Source organism: Nyctereutes procyonoides, unplaced genomic scaffold (assembly GCF_905146905.1).
Source record: "Nyctereutes procyonoides isolate TBG_1078 unplaced genomic scaffold, NYPRO_anot_genome, whole genome shotgun sequence".
Classification (NCBI taxonomy): Eukaryota; Metazoa; Chordata; class Mammalia; order Carnivora; family Canidae; genus Nyctereutes; species Nyctereutes procyonoides.
The window spans coordinates 60,092,774-60,110,014 of record NW_026575046.1 but is presented as its reverse complement, the minus strand read 5'-3'; the positions used below and the strand labels follow the sequence as shown (position 1 = coordinate 60,110,014).

Below are 17,241 nucleotides of genomic sequence, written 5' to 3'. Positions count from 1 at the left end.
ACAAAAGAAGAGACCCCTGACTGGCCTAAAGAATTGAATTTTGGTCCAGATGGGAGAGGGGATGAGCACAGTGAATCGAGTGGTGTTAATATATGAGTCGTAATGAGACCTGAATCTCAAGGAGGCTGACTTTGGGGCCAGGACCATGTGAGTTCAGTGCTAAAATTGAGTGGTGGTGTGAGATGGGGCCAGGGAGCAGGTCTGGGGTGGGACAGCCCCTACCAAGCCCAAGAGAGGATCCAGCCTGCCTGGCACCTGCCTGGCCCGTGGTCCTCAGAGGAGAGATGGTCATGCTTTTTCCTGAGGACACGTGAGACACCTGCATTGTCCCCCAGCAACAACAGGGAGGTGATAAGACTTTCAAGTTATGCAGGTGGGAGCATAGGATTTGAATATTAATGATAACGTAACTACATTTACATGCACAGCTGTCCTTAAATGATATTTGATTAAATAATTTTTAATGGTTGCCATAGTATTCTATTGTTTGGATGTAATGTGGTTAATTTATCTGATCCCTTATTGTTGGGAAATGAAATTGTTTCTCTCTACAAGCAACCCTGCAATAAATATTTGTGAACACTCATGACTATTTCCTAAGGAGGCATTCCTGGAAATAGGCTTACTAGCACAATGGGTTTGCAGAATTTTAAGGCTTTTGATACAAATTGCTAAACTGTCCTCCAGGATGAATGTGTGAATTTATACTCCCACCAGCAGTAAATAAAAGTAGCTGCTTCCTCACACTCTTTCCAAGATGAGATATTATTATTTAAACATATATTTTGCAAATTGAAGGCTCAAAAATCATGGTGTCTCATTTTTATTTGCATTTCTTTGGTTTCCAGAGAAGATAAACTTTTTTCATGTTTATTGGACATTTATTTGTTAGACATTATTTGTCCGCATTTTGTCCTTTTTTTCCTCCTATCTGGATATTCATAGTTTTCTTTCTTTTTATTTTTTTTTAAAGATTTTATTTATTTATCCATGAGAGACACAAAGAGAGAGGCAGAGACATAGGCAGAGGGAGAAGCAAGATCCCTGTGGGGAGCCTGATGAGGGACTCGATCCTGGGACTCTGGGATCACGCCCTAAACCGAAGGCAGACACTCAACCGCTGAGCCACCCAGGCATCCCTCATAGTTTTCTAACACAGTTTGAAGCCTTGCTGTACGTTGAGGATGTAATTCTTTCTATCATGTGATTTGCATTCATTGTCTTTTACATTTTAATATATTTTTTATACTTTTATTTTGAAATAATCTCAAGCTTATAAACAAGTTGCGAGTACAAAGACCATTTTTTTTTCTCGCAGACCCATTTGGGTGACTGATGCCCATCGTCCCTGGCAACTGTAGTGTGCATTTCCTACAAACAGGGACGTTCTCCTACATGACTGCAGTATGACCGTCAAACTCAGGAAGCTGACCTTTTACGTGGTACCAGCTGTTCCTGAGACCCAGTCCAACCTTTGCCAGTTGTCCCAACAATGCCGTCTGTAGTGAAAGGATCGAGTTGAGAACCATGTGTTGCACTTGTCATGTCTCTTTATTCTCCTTCAATCTGGAACAGTTCCTCAATCTTTCCTTGACTTTCATGACCTTGACAGTTTTGAAGAGCACAGGCCAGTTTTTTTTTTTTTTTTTGGTTGAATGTCTACTGAAGTGTTCCTTCTGATGTTTCCTCATGATTTGCCCCAGCTTATCCATATTTGGCAGGATAGCAGAAGTGATGCTCAGGTCTTCTCCTCACATCCCACCAGCTCATGTGTGGTTTGGACTGGTCTCATTATGGAGGGCGAAGCTTTAAACACCTGATTAAGGTAGAGCCTGCCAGATTTTTCCACTGTCAAGTTACCTTACTTCTTTGTAATTAATACCTATTTTGTGGGGAGGTACTTTGAGACTATTTAATGAGTACCTTGCTCCTCTTCAAACTTTCACTTTCTTCATTTCCATATTTTATCTGTATAAGCTCCTAGATTTCTATTTTATTAGATTCCATTAATATCATTATCTATTTTGATGCTTGATTGGCCCTAGGTTTGGTCAGTAGAAGCTCTTTGAGAGGACTTCTGTATCTTTTTGAGCTTGTCCCCATTATTTTTTTGAACACTTCCTTATTTTTTGACAAATCAAGGTGTCCCTCCTCAGCTCTGGAATCAGCCACTTCTCCAAGGATCCCTGGTTCCTTTTAGTGAAGAATAGCAGTTAGAAACCAAAATCTGAGTATTAGGTGTGCTCATTGCTCTTGGGGTGTCACTGCTTCCACCCTCTTTGCGGACACACACATATATGCATGCATTCACATGTTTACAACTCTATTCATTCTCTATATATGTAGTTATATTGAAGGCATATATATGTTTATAAAACTCTGAGTTTTTAATGCTTATTCTAATCATATACCATGTGATATATTCTAGCTTGCTTTCTTTCCATTTGGATAACCGTCTTCTATGTCAGTGAAAAACCTGGCTCCCACACCATCATCCATAATATGTTTAGTTGTTTGATTAATAACTTGTATATTGTCAACTCATCATCACTGCCAGTGTCCTAGGGACACCCTCCAGGATGAGAAGGATGTGTCCTTCTCATCTTATTCAGGCTCCAAGACCCCATGCTGGGTATCTCTTCTCTCTGCCGAGGTTCTGATACCCTGTTCTGGGCTGTCCCCCGCCCCCCACATGGGCTCCTGCACTCACATATATGCCCTTTCAGTGCACATGGGCTCTGATACCCATACTAGGCCACTTTCTGCCCACATGTATGCTCCCTTTGCCCTGGTCAGGCTCTGACACCCATGTTGCTCCCATCCTAGCCCTGCCTGTCTTGACGGGCCCCACCTAATGGTTTTTGGCCCAGAGTAGACTGACTGGAAGGGAAGGGAAGAATGTATATGGTGTATTTCGATGTAGAGACAGTTTATGTTTTAAAGAAAGTGATTCTATCAGATATTTTTGTATGTTTCCTCAATTTAGGGTTATACTTAGGCCTTACCCAGTCATTGTAGCCTGAGTTCCCTCCAAAGCAGAACCTGTGACAAGGGCTTGTATACAGTTTATTGTGGTGAATGATCCTAGGGAAGAGAAGCAGGGGCTGGGAAGAGTGAAAGAGGGAGGGAGGGGAGGCCACTACAAGAAAAATAGGGTTTAGTCCTGCTGGGGGCCTTATCAGGAGCTGTGCGCAGTGTGCCTCAGAGTCATCTCCCTGACAGATGGAAGAGAGAGATATTCACCCTCCAGCTTTATCTCCTAAGGCTCGGGGTTGTCCTAGGGAGTGTTAAATCCTTGTACTTTGGCATTTGTGTTCACACCAGAATGGCTGAGTGGGCTACTGCAGATGTGCTATAGAGCTGTGCCAGAGAAGTCAGGAGGAGAGACAGATGTGGTGTAACTGGGGCAACAGGTTGGCAGACCACACCTAGGGCAGTGATTTCTACAGCCATAGCTGGGAGGCCGTATGAAGGGGCATGAAGGTGTCGCATATACAACCTGAAGGTAATACCAATGTTAATCTGCATTTTCTATTAACACATTTTTTATTTTAATATTTGACCTACCAGAATTTTATTTTGAAGTATAGTTTTTAAAAAAAGATTATTTATTTGAGAGGGAGAAAGAGCACAAGCAGGGAGAGGAGCTGGGAGAGCACAAGCAGACCCTGTGCTGAGCATGGAGCCCAATGTGGGGCTCAATCTCATGACCCTGAGGTCATGACCTGAGCTGAAATCAAGAGTCGGACACTTAACCAACTGAGCCACCCAGGCACTCACTCCTTAAGTGTAGTGTGAGGTAGGGATAGAGTTTAAATTTGTTCCCTGGTGGGTTGGGTAGTTATCCCCAAACCATGGTTCACTGAATCTATGTTTTTTTCCACAACCATATGAAATTATATCTTTAAAGTATATTAACATTTCAGTATTGAGTCTGATTTAATCCTCTGCCTGCCAACTTCTTTGCTGGTACCATACTGCTTTAATTATTGCAGCTTTAGAATGCATTTTAATATCTGCAAAGCAAATATCCTTTTAGTGAAGTTCTTTTTTTAGAGATGTATCAATGACTGATAGTAGATTATTTTTCTAGAGGAACTTTTGAATCATCAAATTTTAAAATTCCCTTTCACCTTCCCCTGGGGGGCAGGGGAGAGCTCTGTGCTTGTATATTCTTCAGTTAGGCGGCAAACCCTTGTTTCACAGATGGCCAGAAGATGTAAAAGCAAAGAGTATAAAGATGCAGATGGTGTATTCTCACTCACTATGCTGCCTGCCTGTTAATTTTACCTTCACAGCAGTACCAGGACTTTAGGAAGGGGTGACCATTCCGTAGATCACAAGTACAAGGCTCAGAAAGGTTTTGGCTAAGGTCACACCATGAGTACTAGAACATAACAAAAGCACAGTTTTGTATTCAGAAGGCTCACTAGAAAGAGCATCAGTCCAGGAATCAGGATGGAAGTCTTTGCTGCTGCTTCTTCTTCTTCTTCTTCTTCTTCTTCTTCTTCTTTTGATTTTATTTATTTATTTATGGGACACACACACAGAGAGGCAGAGACACAGGCAGAGGGAGGAGCAGGCTCCCTGTGGGGAGCCCAATGCAAGACTCGATCCCAGGACCCTGGGATCACGACCCGATCTGAAGGCAGATGCTCAACCACTAAGACACACAGTTGCCCCAGAAGTCTTTGCTTCTAATGGGAAATCTTTGGTCCTGGTATGTTTCCATTGAAGCATAATTTTCACTGAGCTCCAGAAAGATCTGCCTAGGAGTGAGATGTATGAGATTATTAGAACAGAAAATAGTGGAGCATCTTCTATGAGGGTCTTTAAATAGAGAGACTGGTTCTAAAGACCGTGTCCCTGACACACACAGCCAGTGCCCCCCTCCCCACTCTTTTAGTCTCCTCCACCCCCACCTTGGGCCCTGCTGATGGTGGATGCTCCCTTAGCGGCCACTGCTGGCCTCTGTCATGTTGCCTGCCACTGGCCTGCCTGGGCCTCAGCCCCTTGTGGTCTCCTTAGCCTACTTCCTCTTAGGTTTGTGGCTGGTTCTCTGGTCATCCCTGAGTCAACTTTTCTGTCCTCCCTATCCAGACCCTCCCCAGCTGGGCCAACTCAGCTCTGCAGAAGCATCCCAGGAACAGAGATATAAAACAAGGAAAGAAATGAGTTTCTTTGGTGAAGTTGCTTCTGGGCCTCAGACACTGCTCTTTTTGGTAAATTTTAACTATCCTAAAGAAACAGGATGCTACTTGTTTCTTGGTGGTGAGAAGGCGCAACCGAATGCCTCCTCTGCACCAGGCATTCTAGAGGGCACCTTATTTCATCTCCCCAGCAATCCTATAGGAAGCGATGCTTATGTACATGGTACAGATAAGGAAACGGAGTCCGCAGGGCTTCGAAACTTGTATTAAGTCATGCGGCATGTTAACTGCGAAGCCAGGGCTACAATCCAGGTCTGTCCTAACTCCAGGTTCAAGTCCATGAATGTGAGGCTGGCATCCTACTGCGTGGCAGGCACCGAGTTTTGGCTCCGCAGCTGAGTGGATCAGCTGTGGACATTTTTTTTTTTTGGTAGGTCTTTATTTTTCTTAGAGCCGTTCTTCATTTTAAGCACATCGTGTGTTGACTTTTGGAGTCTGAGCCACTGATCTGGGCATATTTGGAAAAGCTGTAGAACAGCGGATGTACAAAGACCGCATGAGATGAAGTCCTATCTGCTGGGCCAGTCAAGCCTCTTGTGTTTGCTTTCATTTTCCTTTGGCTCGGGAAGGGATGGTTTGGTTCTGCAAACGAAGGCTGAGGACATCTGCCAGCTTGCTAACTGCCTTGCCCCTGTCAGATGTGTCAGACTCACAGAACATTGCTCCCCAGCTGCAGGTCCGGGGTTCCTGCGAGTGCCTGAACAGAAAACCACTCGTTTCCCTTCGCAAGAGAGGTGCCCAAAGCAGAGATTTCAATATATTCCAATTTAGCCAAGGGAAGCCAGAACATGGATGCTGTTGCCAAGGAAACCACCTCCTTCCTCCCCGTGTGCTGCACATACGTGGATCACTTCATCTCTCCGCTCTCCAAGGTAATATCATAGCCCTGTGCTTGGGGAAGGGTTTTTAAAAAGGCATATAAAACCTCTTAGCATCGAGAAGATTCATTAAATGATCTCACTCCAGAGAAGCTTAAATTATTCTTTTTAGACCCTTTTATGCCGAGGATGGGGAAATGGCTGAGTCAGTGCTATCTCTTGTAGCCTAGCTTGGTGTCTTGGTGGAAACAGTTTTTCAGGAATAAACAAATCAGGGTTTGGAAGCGTAGACAGGGAGAGGGTGTGTGTAATAATAAGGAGGCCATCGTGTCACGGTCATGTCACCGGCTAATCCCCCCGAGTAGATCTGCCGAGACCACCTTGATCCACGGGCCTCCTGGATGCGAGGCCACGTTTCACAGGGCAGCCTTCAAAGCGCAGACAAGAGAGGGTCTCTGTTGCAAGGCCACCTGTCAGAGGCCCCTTGTCGGGAAACTGCTTGGGGATTTCTGCTGCCCAGTCTGGTCCTGGGCCCACATCTGGGGCCATTTTGGTCCTCATTCCAGTGTCCGGTCTCAGTCGGCCTCCCGCTCCCCCTGGCCACTGCCATCCCCTCCTCTCCCCAACCTGCCCTGATTCTGTGACTTCAAGTCAGCAGGGATCACCGCCCCCTGTGGCTCACAACAGAGAAGGCAATGGGGTCTCTGTTCTTGCAAATCCTCTGAGAGCTCTGCCCCTGGAGGCTGAGAAACACCCACTTCTTCTCTTTGCCCATTCATTCCCTAAATGTTTACTGCGCACCTCCTATGCACCATTCTCTAAGCCAAAACCTGGGGTCATAAGCCGAGCAGGACAGACACACGTCTGCCCACTTGAAGCCAACTGGGTGACATTAAACAATTAATGACACAACTGAGTTACTTAAGTACAGCCAGTATCCTGATTTAGCCCGGATCTCCCACCCCAGGTCTGAGGCTAGACTCGCAGCTCAGCCCAACCCGTTTTGGCTTCCATGGGTATGGACATCCATTGTGTTCCCCCCATGGCCACACGCAGGGCAGGTGGCCATCAGCCCCACAGCTTCCTTCCTGGACAGGCCACGGCTTTCCTGGTGTACCTGCATTGTGGCTGGTCATGATGGGAGCACAGTTAGAGGCCAATAACAACCCCACGATGTCACAAAAGTTCTAGGGCTCTGTCGTCTTCTGAAGCCCCAGTCCCTGCCCGAATGGCATCTGGGATGGCAAACAAAGGCCTTTTCCGACTCCACCCTCTGCTCTGTTTCCAGGTGGGACTGACCGAGCTGCATTGCCCAGCCTCCCTCGATCCCAGCCCCCTCCTCTGACAGCTTATTCAATACCAGGCAGTCCTCCAGGCTTAGGGACACCGACTTTAGAACCAGACACCTGGGCTTTGAATCCGCCCCCCCCCCAACCCCGCTGTGACTTTAGACAAGTGCCTTACCCTCTCTGTGCACCTGGATTTTTTTTTTTTTTTTTTTTTTTTTTGCAAAACAGAGATAATGGTGATATCTGTCTCCTCTGGTTATCATGAGGATTAAATGAGCTCATAGACGTGGAGTTCTTGATTCACAGTAAGCGCTATTTACATTTTGTTACTCATATTGTCAGTAACTAGTTTCCCCTCAGGTTGGCCTGGCAATGCAGAAACTTCCGGCTCTGTCCCTTGTGGCCACGTGCTTGTCTCCACAGGGCTCAGCCAGGCCTGAAGTGCCACAGATCTTTCCGTGGTGCCCTTTGGGAGGGCCGGCTGCTGAGGCTAATGGGTGCTCTGCTTGGGCCTTTTTTTAAAAAAAAAAAAAAAGATTTCACCTATTTATTCATGAGAGAGAGTGAGAGAGAGAGAGAGAGAGAGAGAAAGAGAGAGAGGCAGAGACACAGGCAGAGGCTCCATGCAGGGAGCCCGATGTGGGACTCGATCCTGGGGTCCTGAGGTCACGACCTAGGCCGAAGGCAGCGCTAAACTGCTGAGCCACCCAGGGATCCCCACTGCTTGGGCATTTGGAGGGCTTCTGTGTGTAGGAGGAAGATGACAGTGACGGTGGAAGCAGAGGGTTGTCATGGAAATGCACCTGTTCAGGTTATGGCACCCTGGGCTGGCCCGGGGTCTCCGCCTCACCGTTGGTTCGGGGGGATGACGGACAGAGACAGCTGTCCTTTGTCCCTGCTCTTGTGCTACAGCTGCCTCTCTGTCCCGTGTGAAGCGCAGCCTGGGCTTCTCCTGTATCCCAGGGCCCTGTGAACATCTCATGCGGTGATAGGGTCCGAATAGCATTGGTAGCGACTATTGCCTGGATGGCTTCCTGTGTGTCTGACGGGGTCAAGGGGGACTGATGGGTCTCGGACACCCCCTTTGAGACCGGGCTAGGAGGCTTTTGTGTGTCATCTCATTCAACCCTCCAGTAATGCTCAGGAGGATGGAGCATCCTGATCTTAGCAGTGAGGAAGCTGCGGTGTAGCCATGGGTCCCCTGCTCTGAGCCTCTCCTAGGAGGTGGCAGTCCTAGAGTTGGTGGCCATGGGTCTGTCTGCCTTTGCAGCTCACAGAGGCTGTGTCCCTGTATATGTAGGTACTCCTGGCCCTTGGGGAGACTCCATAGCGTCTAGGAATCAGCAACACGGGCTCCCCACCTGGATAACCAGAGTCAGCAGAGGCTCTTTGCCAGCTCAGTGGCAACTTCACTGCCGTTGTTGGGGGAGTAGGGGGGTGAGGGGGTTGGGGAGGGGTGGGGGTTGCCTGCTGGGGCCTGCCAGATGCCCTGGGGCCAGAGGGTCCTGCTGTCCCTGTGCCCAGGAGGCACCTCCTGGGGGGGTGGGCAATGACTTGTGTCAGGGTTCTCAGACCCGCACTGGCAGTTCTTTCTGCTCTTGTCTTTTCCTCCCTTGCCCACCTGCTAAGCTTGCTTTCACACACAAAGCCTCCTCCTGCACCCCTGTTTCCCTCCTCAGTCCCTTGCCCTGCTTTTGTACTTTATGGTGCGGGACTCTGATGAGGAAACTCATTAGAGTTATTATTCCGTGCACAGAAATATGTCTTTCATCCCATTCATATTTCATGTTCCTCCCACTTGATCTTTTGACGCTTTTTAATTCCTGATATTACACCACACACACACACACACACACACACACACACACACACACACACAGCTCTGGTCGGGGATCGTTCTTTTTATAGAGTTGTCATTCTTGCTCTCCGTGTGAGGAGTGCTCCCTGTTGTAGGTTTATTAACTTCTATAAAGGATCTCAGTGTGTCGGGATGGACGCTGCCTGGTGCTGATGCAGGGGAGGTGACACCGATGGGAGGTGTGAGGACCGCGGGCAGAGGGCTGCACCGCCCCTCTTGCCCCGGTCACGGTCCTCCCTGGAGGCCCAGCGCCCGTCTGTGGAAGGGGCAGATCGTACCCAAGGCCTCGTCCAACTCCCGCGTTTGGGGCTTAATTGGGGCTCTTGGGGCACAATAATCAGGTGGTTTAAACTCAAGATAAAAGGAATATTTGGGGAGGAGTCAGGGCCGCCCCCGGCGTCACAGAAACCAGCTCTGAGCGGGGCCGAGCAGGGCAGGGCCCCTGCGCCCCCGGACCAGCGAGCCGGGACCCCCCCTACCCCCGGACCATTGCTTTAGGCTCCACGACGTCAGTGGGGAGACCCTGGAACCCCGGGCCCAGTTCCCAGCTCCGCACGAGGTCCAGGCTGCAGGGATTGGCTCAGCGCGGGTCACGTGCCCGCGGAGGAGGCGGGGCGTCTTGATTGACGTTGGACTACGAGGGCGTTCATCCAATCAGGGCGAGGCGCTCCCCGAAGGAGGCGGGGGCTGCAGAAGGCGGGCCCTGGGTCCTGCGTTGGGGGATCCCGGGCCCCGGGGGCACCGTGCAGGCCTCGCGGGGCGGGGGGCGTCGTGGGGGAGGTGGCGCGACCGCTGGGCAAAGAGAGGAAGAAGCAGGTTTTTCTGGCTCTGAATCTTTAACCAAGAGACCGGGTTGTGGGCCTCAGAGGTTGTCCCCTGCTTGCAGGGCTGGCAAAGACCAGCCGGGAACTATTTTTGACTTTCCAGGCCATGTGGCTTCTGCCACAACTGCTCAGCTTCGCCCCGATGCCTTGAAAGTAGCGGTGGCCCATATGTAAATGAAATCAAGCTTTACTCCCGAAAACCAGCAGCAGGGCTGGATGGGGCCTTTGGGTCACAGGGTGCTGGCTCCTGTGCCAGTTGATTGCTCTCCCGACCTAGGACAGACAGAAGGTCCCCCGTAGCAGTCCACGCGCTCTGACTGGTTCTTCCACTTGCCTCTGCTTCCGAATACCCCAAGGAGCCTACGGAGAACACGGATGCTTGGGACCCAGCCCAGACTTCCAAATCAGAATGTGCAGGGATGGCCTGGGGTCTGGGCCCTAGGTGATTCCGACCTGGGACTGTTGTGACTTGGTCCAAGATGCAGTCAACGAGACAAGACCCTCCAACATGAAGTGGCCCAAGGAAGCAACAGGTGAGAGAGGGCAGGCTTGGGAGCTGCGGGGAGGGAGGCGATCCCCAGGGCTACAGGAGAGTGTGTATGCAGGGCAGGCTTCCTGGAGGAGGGCCCACGGTGCCCTGAAGGGCAGTCTGAGCTGCCACAGTACTGATGTGACGTTTTCTACCTGTCAGTCTTGGCTCCTAACTAGCCAAGAGAGGAGGTGATGAAAAGTACAGGTGAACAGCTTTCTGTTTTCATCCTTCCGAAGGGGGCCACACCCATGCCTCAGCCTCATTCCTCTCGCTTCCCTCTGAGCCTGTCCTTCCCCTTGCAAATGTGTCCTGCTCCCTTCCAGCCCCACTTTCCCACAATGCCCCTTTCTCCTGTGTCCCAAGTGACACTCACCTGTGCATCCTTCTAGTACTGACCATGTTCTGGCAAACTCAGCCCCTTCTTGCTATAATTTTTAGTAAAACCAAGAACCCTGGAGGTGGTTCTCTCCCATCTCTCCCTTTCCATGTTTTTTTCTCGAAAAGACACCCTAAAACCTTTGGGGTCTGTTCTGGTGTGGCAGCGGGGAGGGTGCACTCTGTAGGTGCTAGCAGAGCAGTTTTAGCCATAAGGATGAGACGGCGCTAATGCTCCTAGGATGCCCTGGACCTAGAGACCTCTAGTTCTCACTGCTCTGGACTTGGACCCAGATGGGGAGCTTTGCTTATCACGGTAGTAGGCATTTGTGGTCTGCCTGATATTCATCTCCTCTTTCTGGCACTAGAACATCCTTTTCTCTGGGAATCCACTCTCTCCCCACTCTGAATCCGTGTGGATTTTGTACGATGTCTCCAGAGTGGGGATATGAACCAGGCCTGGCAAATCAGTGCATCACATTCCCCCGGCACAGTAATTGGCCCAGGGATGGGTGGGTCAATGGGCAAAGTTAGTTCAATGTTGGCCCTTGTGTGGGGTAGTGAAGAGAACTCTTGTTCTGGATTTGAGGTTGCGATGCTATCAACCTGGAGCTTTTGGAGTCCCACAAGTAGGGAGAGTGTGCTTGAGCATGACTACAGCACAGAGGGGAGTACAGCAGGGGGATAGAACAGAGAAAGAACCAGAGAGCCAAAAAGAGAGCAAACACTGGTCCAGAAGGTGTGGTTCCAGTCCCGGGATCCAGCTGGACCTGAAGCCAGAAGACCTACTTGTAAGTCTTTTTTTCTGCTATAGGAGTCTCACATTCTCTTTTTGGATTAAAGGAATTCAATTTGAGCTGACATGTAGCATCTTGATTGATAGTTTCCTTGATAGTGGCAGGGTGGGTCCCTTAGCAGGAATGCCTGAGCTGCAGGCAGACTATACCCAGGCCCCTGTGAGCCCCTCCTTGTCTTAAAAGAAGAGCTCAGATTAGTGCTCACCAGACAGGTACAAAATAGTTCATCACAACAGGGTTAAGCATAGGCCTTTTGTGTTCTGGTCCATTCCTGTCCCTGCCTCTCTTGCAGTAGCGAGCATGGTCCTCAGTAAATGTGTTGATTGTCTGGCTGGTTGACGGGTAGCATGGCTCTCCTCCACTATCCAGTCACCCGAACATTCTCATGCCATCCCAGTCTCCTTAGTATCATTCCACCTACCCACTCTCCAAGCTAGAGGCTTTGCCTCCTTGCTCTCCTTAATATGGGGTGCCTATGAAGGAGAGCAAGGAGACAAAGCCCCCATTGTTACTTTTCCATCCTCACTCCCACTTGCTTGGCATAGACCTCAGCCTTTTGCAGGAGGAAGCCACATGGCCCTGGATCTGACACCTCATTTCAGTGGCCTCAGTTTCCTTGCCTGTGCGTGGGCATGAAGCAGTACCCTAAAAATATGAAGCGCCCCCAAGGATTTGAGTGTGAAGGGAAATCACTAGTCCCCTGGGCACTCAACAACAATGACCCATAAAATGGAGGAGAACAAAGGCACAAAGCCACCTTCAAGAGTGAGGAGGTCAAGATAGCTCAGAAATCACTGGCTGAATGTACATGAAGTCTGAGCACATCAGAACGCAGTCTCGTCAGCCCTTAATAGGGACAGAGGACATCGGGTGGCCCAGAGGCGCACACTGGCAGGGGCTCTGAATGACTGGCCCAGGCCTCTGTCTGTCATGAAGGAGGACATGTCACAGCCTGGTAGCCTGATGCCCCCAGCTCCCCAGCTCTAGTGCTTGGGCTTCCTGTGTTGCCAGTCACAGCAGGACTGTCTGTGATGAATATGCTGGCATTTGGGTTTTGCTCATCAAGCTTGTGAGCTGTGAGTCAGCATCCTGGAGCCTAAGTCTGGGTACTGATGACTCGGCGTTCTGGTTTGTAGGATGGGGTCAGGCCCTGGCCCTGGGCTCTTGAGGTTGGGAGGGTATTGGTGTAACTGGTGGGCCTACCCCAGAGATTCTGATTGATGAGATTGGGGTGGGGGCAGGCCCTCCTGTTAAATAACACCTCAGCAGGCACTGAGCACAAGCAAGGGGAGACCCACTGCCGGGACACAATGACTGCACCACCAGGCCGCCTGCCGGCCTCCTTTCCTGCCTCTGTTGAACCTCTACACTGGGTGCTGCTGATTGGCTTCAGGGTTCACTTGAGTAATTTGCACAGAGCCCATTTTAATTCCCCTGAGACCCCCTGCAGGCTTTGATGGCACTGAACATGAGACAGCAGACACTCTCGAGAAGGAAAAATGGCCTCTTTATTTGGAAGTTCTGAACACAAAGGAAAAAGATGTGCCAGCAATTATAATTCCTCTGAAGCTTCAACCTCTGGACTCAGAGTTGGGTCTTGTCTCATCTGGGCTTTGCTCTCCCCGGGTGAGCCTGATTCAACGTAGATGTGTAATCATGACCCTCCGTATGGCAGGGTTTGGCTGAGATGACCCCCCCCTTTGCAGTGAGTGGGCTTTTTAGGACTAGGGGGGTTATGAGCTGTCTCCTAAAGCATTTCTGAGCAACGAGGGCTGAGCACAGAAGCAGCAGCCCCCCACTCCTGTGCTCCAGAGAGGTGGGCGAGTCTTCCCCTGGTCCCTGTCCAAGGCTGCAGTCAGGAGTGGTCATCCTCATCTGGCTGCTCTGAGGAACCACTCAGAGAAGTGCTTGGCTTCTACTCATTGCTGGCTGTATTACTTTATGTGACTTAGAAGAGCAATAAGTATGGTGACTGTAGAGAGCAGGACATTTTTCTGGCCAGGCTCTGTTGACCTGGACAAAATCATCACAGCTCTCTGATACATTTTGAGCCAAAGCACATTCACCATCGGAACAGTGGACATCATTAGCATGACCTCATTTCCCTTGCTTGTTCCCTCAACAAATCTCTGCTATCACCTCCACCTCAGTCTCTCTGCACTCGACCTCGGGTCCTGCTTTGCAGAGAAAACAGAACATGTCAGATGGGAATGCCAGTCTCCTGCCACCATACTTCCAAATATAAAGACACTGTCCGCCATCCTGTCCTCTTCCCCAGGCTCTATTGGAGCAAGGCTAATGCTACCACTTGCTGCCTTCATAAGGACTTCTCCTTGCTCTATCTTCATGCCCCCCACCTTGACTAAAGAGTCCCATAAGCATTGAGTTAAGTTTCTATCTTCATCTTTAAATGGAGTTCTTTCCTTCCATTTCCTCTGCCCCTCCTCCCACTCAGTTCCTGTCTTAATCATGCTCACTTCTGTTGAAAGCTGGGCCTGTTGAGAGGATGGTCTGCACCCTCCCTCCCTCCATCCTCACCTCTCACCTACCCTATAGTCCATTTCAAGAGAGCCTCTGCTCCCATGTTCTTCCCAGAGTGCTCTGGACAAAGTCACCCATGGCCTCCATGTCACCAGATCTGAGGGACGCTACTCATCCCTTACCTTACACTTGCAGAAACATTTGACACACTCATCGTCTCCCTCCTGCAAAACCTCTTCCCTTGATTTTTGGGACACTGAATTATCCTATTTTCTTCCTCTTTCTCCTCTTCCTTCTCCATCTCCTTTGCCTCACCTCTGTGATTTCCAGACTTCAGGGCACCTAGGAATCGGTAGGGGGGGAGGGGTTGTTAAAAGGCAGATCAGATTCTCAGGCCCACACACCAGACTTTTTGATTTGTGGTTTTCCTGCAGCCCCAGGAATCTGCATTTACCAGTCTTCATGGGCATCTAATAACGCACATGGTTTTCGAGCACGTTTTGTGAAATCTTGCCATAACCATCAGCGGTCCTTGGCTTGGGCCTTTTCACTCCTCACCATTCACATTTCTTTTGAAATCTCATCTGGTTCAAGGCATCAGCTGTCACCTAGAGGCCACTCTCTCCACCCCAGTCCTTGCTTTTGAGCTTCAGAACCACATACCTGTCTACCTACAAGACAGCTCCACGAAGCTGTGCCAGAGACACTTGAAATGTTCAGAGCAGAACCTCTCATCTTCTCCCAGCTTGCCTGTCCCCATGTTCCCCTTCCCTGTCACTGGCACCATTAACCACCCACTTATCCAAATGAGAAGCTTTGACTCCCCCCCCCCCACCTTTTCTCGCTGCTGCCAATCAAAGACCCAAGCAATTTCTAAGTTCTGTATTTTCTTAACTCCTAAATGGGTCTCAAATTCTCCAGTTGCTCTTCATTCCCACTGCCACTGTGCTGTCCAGGGCTCCATGATTTTTTTTTCCAGGTGAGCCCCTACGTGGGTTCTCTGCCGCCAAGCTTGCTTTCTACCATCTGGTTTCCGCACAGTCACCCAGGAGCCTCTTCAGAGCTTCCGTCTAACCTTACCACTCCCCTACATTCAGGCCTGTTGTCCTCTTGCTTCTGCTTGAACAAAATCTTAGGCCATCACACAAAGCCCCTCGTTGCTCCTCTCCTGTCTCTAGATACTCACTCATCAGCAAGATCAAGTAGCCACTTCTCAAGCCTGGCTCAGTCCCAGAAAATTTGAAAGATCATGACAAATATTAGTAAGTTTCTGTGCTGGAGATAAAATACAAAGGGTCAGATTGTCAAACCAAGCTCCTTGGAATCAGAGGTCTTACCTAGTATTAAGCTTTACTAATCATTGCCAGGATACAAATAATTGTGAGGCACAGGTAAAGCATGAGGTCTAGAACCACCAATACTGCTCCCCAGGCCCTTTCTTGCTACATTAGGAAGTGCTCTGCCTTGGATTTGTCAAAAGAGGTCTCTATGTGATATGTGCAAGGCATCTCTTGCTAAAAAGGGAGCTATTTGGCCATGACATATCTCCATTTTATTCTCTGATAGTTACCTGGCTTGCACAACATTTCCCAGGGAGTCGTGCCCCATAAATCCACAGGGTCCAGGTTTGTTTACCATAAGTAGTCCTAGACAGATAGGGTACATCGTGCTAAAAGCATTCCATAGATAAGAACTCTTCTGCTGGCCTGAATCATCAGTGTGTTGCCAGGGTCTCTGTCACTAGCGTGATTATGCGGGGATTTGACCGGGTCATCATTCTTTCTTCCGCAGTCAAGGTGGCGGTGGCCTGCTCTGACTCCTGTTTTCCTACCCAGTCCTGCTCAGCCCACCTCCGGCCTGTTGGTGTTTCCCAGAGCTCTGTCCTTGGCCTCCGTGCTTCTTCTACACGTGTGCCCCAGAGGATCTCTTCCTCCAAGCCTGTGGCTTCTGGTCTCTAAACATAAAAGTCTCCTGTGTCCATAGCTCACACCCTTGGGTTTCAGATCCACATAGTCTGCTGCCCCCCAGATTGATATTGCCCCCTCAATGTGCTCCAGGTCCTCAAACTACGTGTCTGTCTCTGACCTCTTCTTTGCCCCTTCAGATCTGTTCCTCTGCTGGCTCGCCTCTCAGGACAATGGCACCCACACCCACCCTGTTGCCCAGAAACTGAATCATTCTGGTCCTCTTACTTGCTGGCCCATTGACTTAAGGTAAGTTTGAGGGATTAGATGCTCCGAGCCTCAGTATGTGCACGTGTAGGGTGGCGATCAGAACAATGTGTTTCCCAGATTGTTGTAGGATTAAGTGAGATGTTGCAGCTAGTGCTTGTCCCAGCGGCTAGCACACAGTAAGTGCTCAGTAATTATCAGCAAGGGTGCTTGGGCCTGGCTGCCTGCCATTCCCCGTGGTGACTCATTGCCATGTGCTACGATGTGTACAGATGTAGTCCTTCCTGCCCCTTCATCACTGTCTCTTCAGTGCCCCCCGCCCCTGCCTCCTTGGGAACTGGCCTCCTGGATGGCCCCTTCGTCTCCCATCTACAGACAACTCTCCTCCTCAGTCACACATCTGATTAGGTCACTGCCTTGGAAGGCTCTGTGCTGCTCTTGGGATAAATTCAGGCTCTTTAAAATCACTTAGGAGGCTTGACGAGCTCTGGCCACTTCCTGCCTCCTGCGGCTCCCTAGCCCAAACGCTAACCAGTTGGCACACTGAACTTTAAGTTCCACCTGTCAGGATCTGGTCCATGCCCTCCTCATGGTCTGGAAGACACTCTGCCTTTCCTCACCTCCACCTGAGGAACCCTTGGGCCCTCTGCTGTGCTCCTGCAGTGCTCTGCATGCCCCCCATCACAGCGCTCTCCAGCCGTGAGGTCACTGGTGGGTTCTACATTGGGCCCCCTCGCGGGGCTGTGAGCCCAGGGGTTGGTGCCATGGCTGGTTCATGCTCTTATCTCCAGTGTCTAGAACAGTGCCAAGTAGAGTAGGTTCCGATAGCAAATGAATGCAGTTGTTACATGGGGGGTTGTGGGAAGGGGCTGGTGAGGAGGGAGGG

The 17,241-nt window shown here is 49.9% G+C and overlaps 1 long non-coding RNA gene across 1 annotated transcript in view; it reads left to right on the top strand.

Moving 5' to 3' along the window:
- Window positions 1-10,107: 10,107 nt before the first annotated feature.
- LOC129509966 (uncharacterized) overlaps window positions 10,108-17,241 on the top strand; it is a 49,272-nt gene continuing 42,138 nt past the window's right edge. Inside the window, exons 1-2 of the long non-coding RNA XR_008664447.1 lie at window positions 10,108-10,532; window positions 16,289-16,397. This is a non-coding gene — a long non-coding RNA (uncharacterized LOC129509966). The remainder of the gene's footprint in view (window positions 10,533-16,288; window positions 16,398-17,241) is intronic.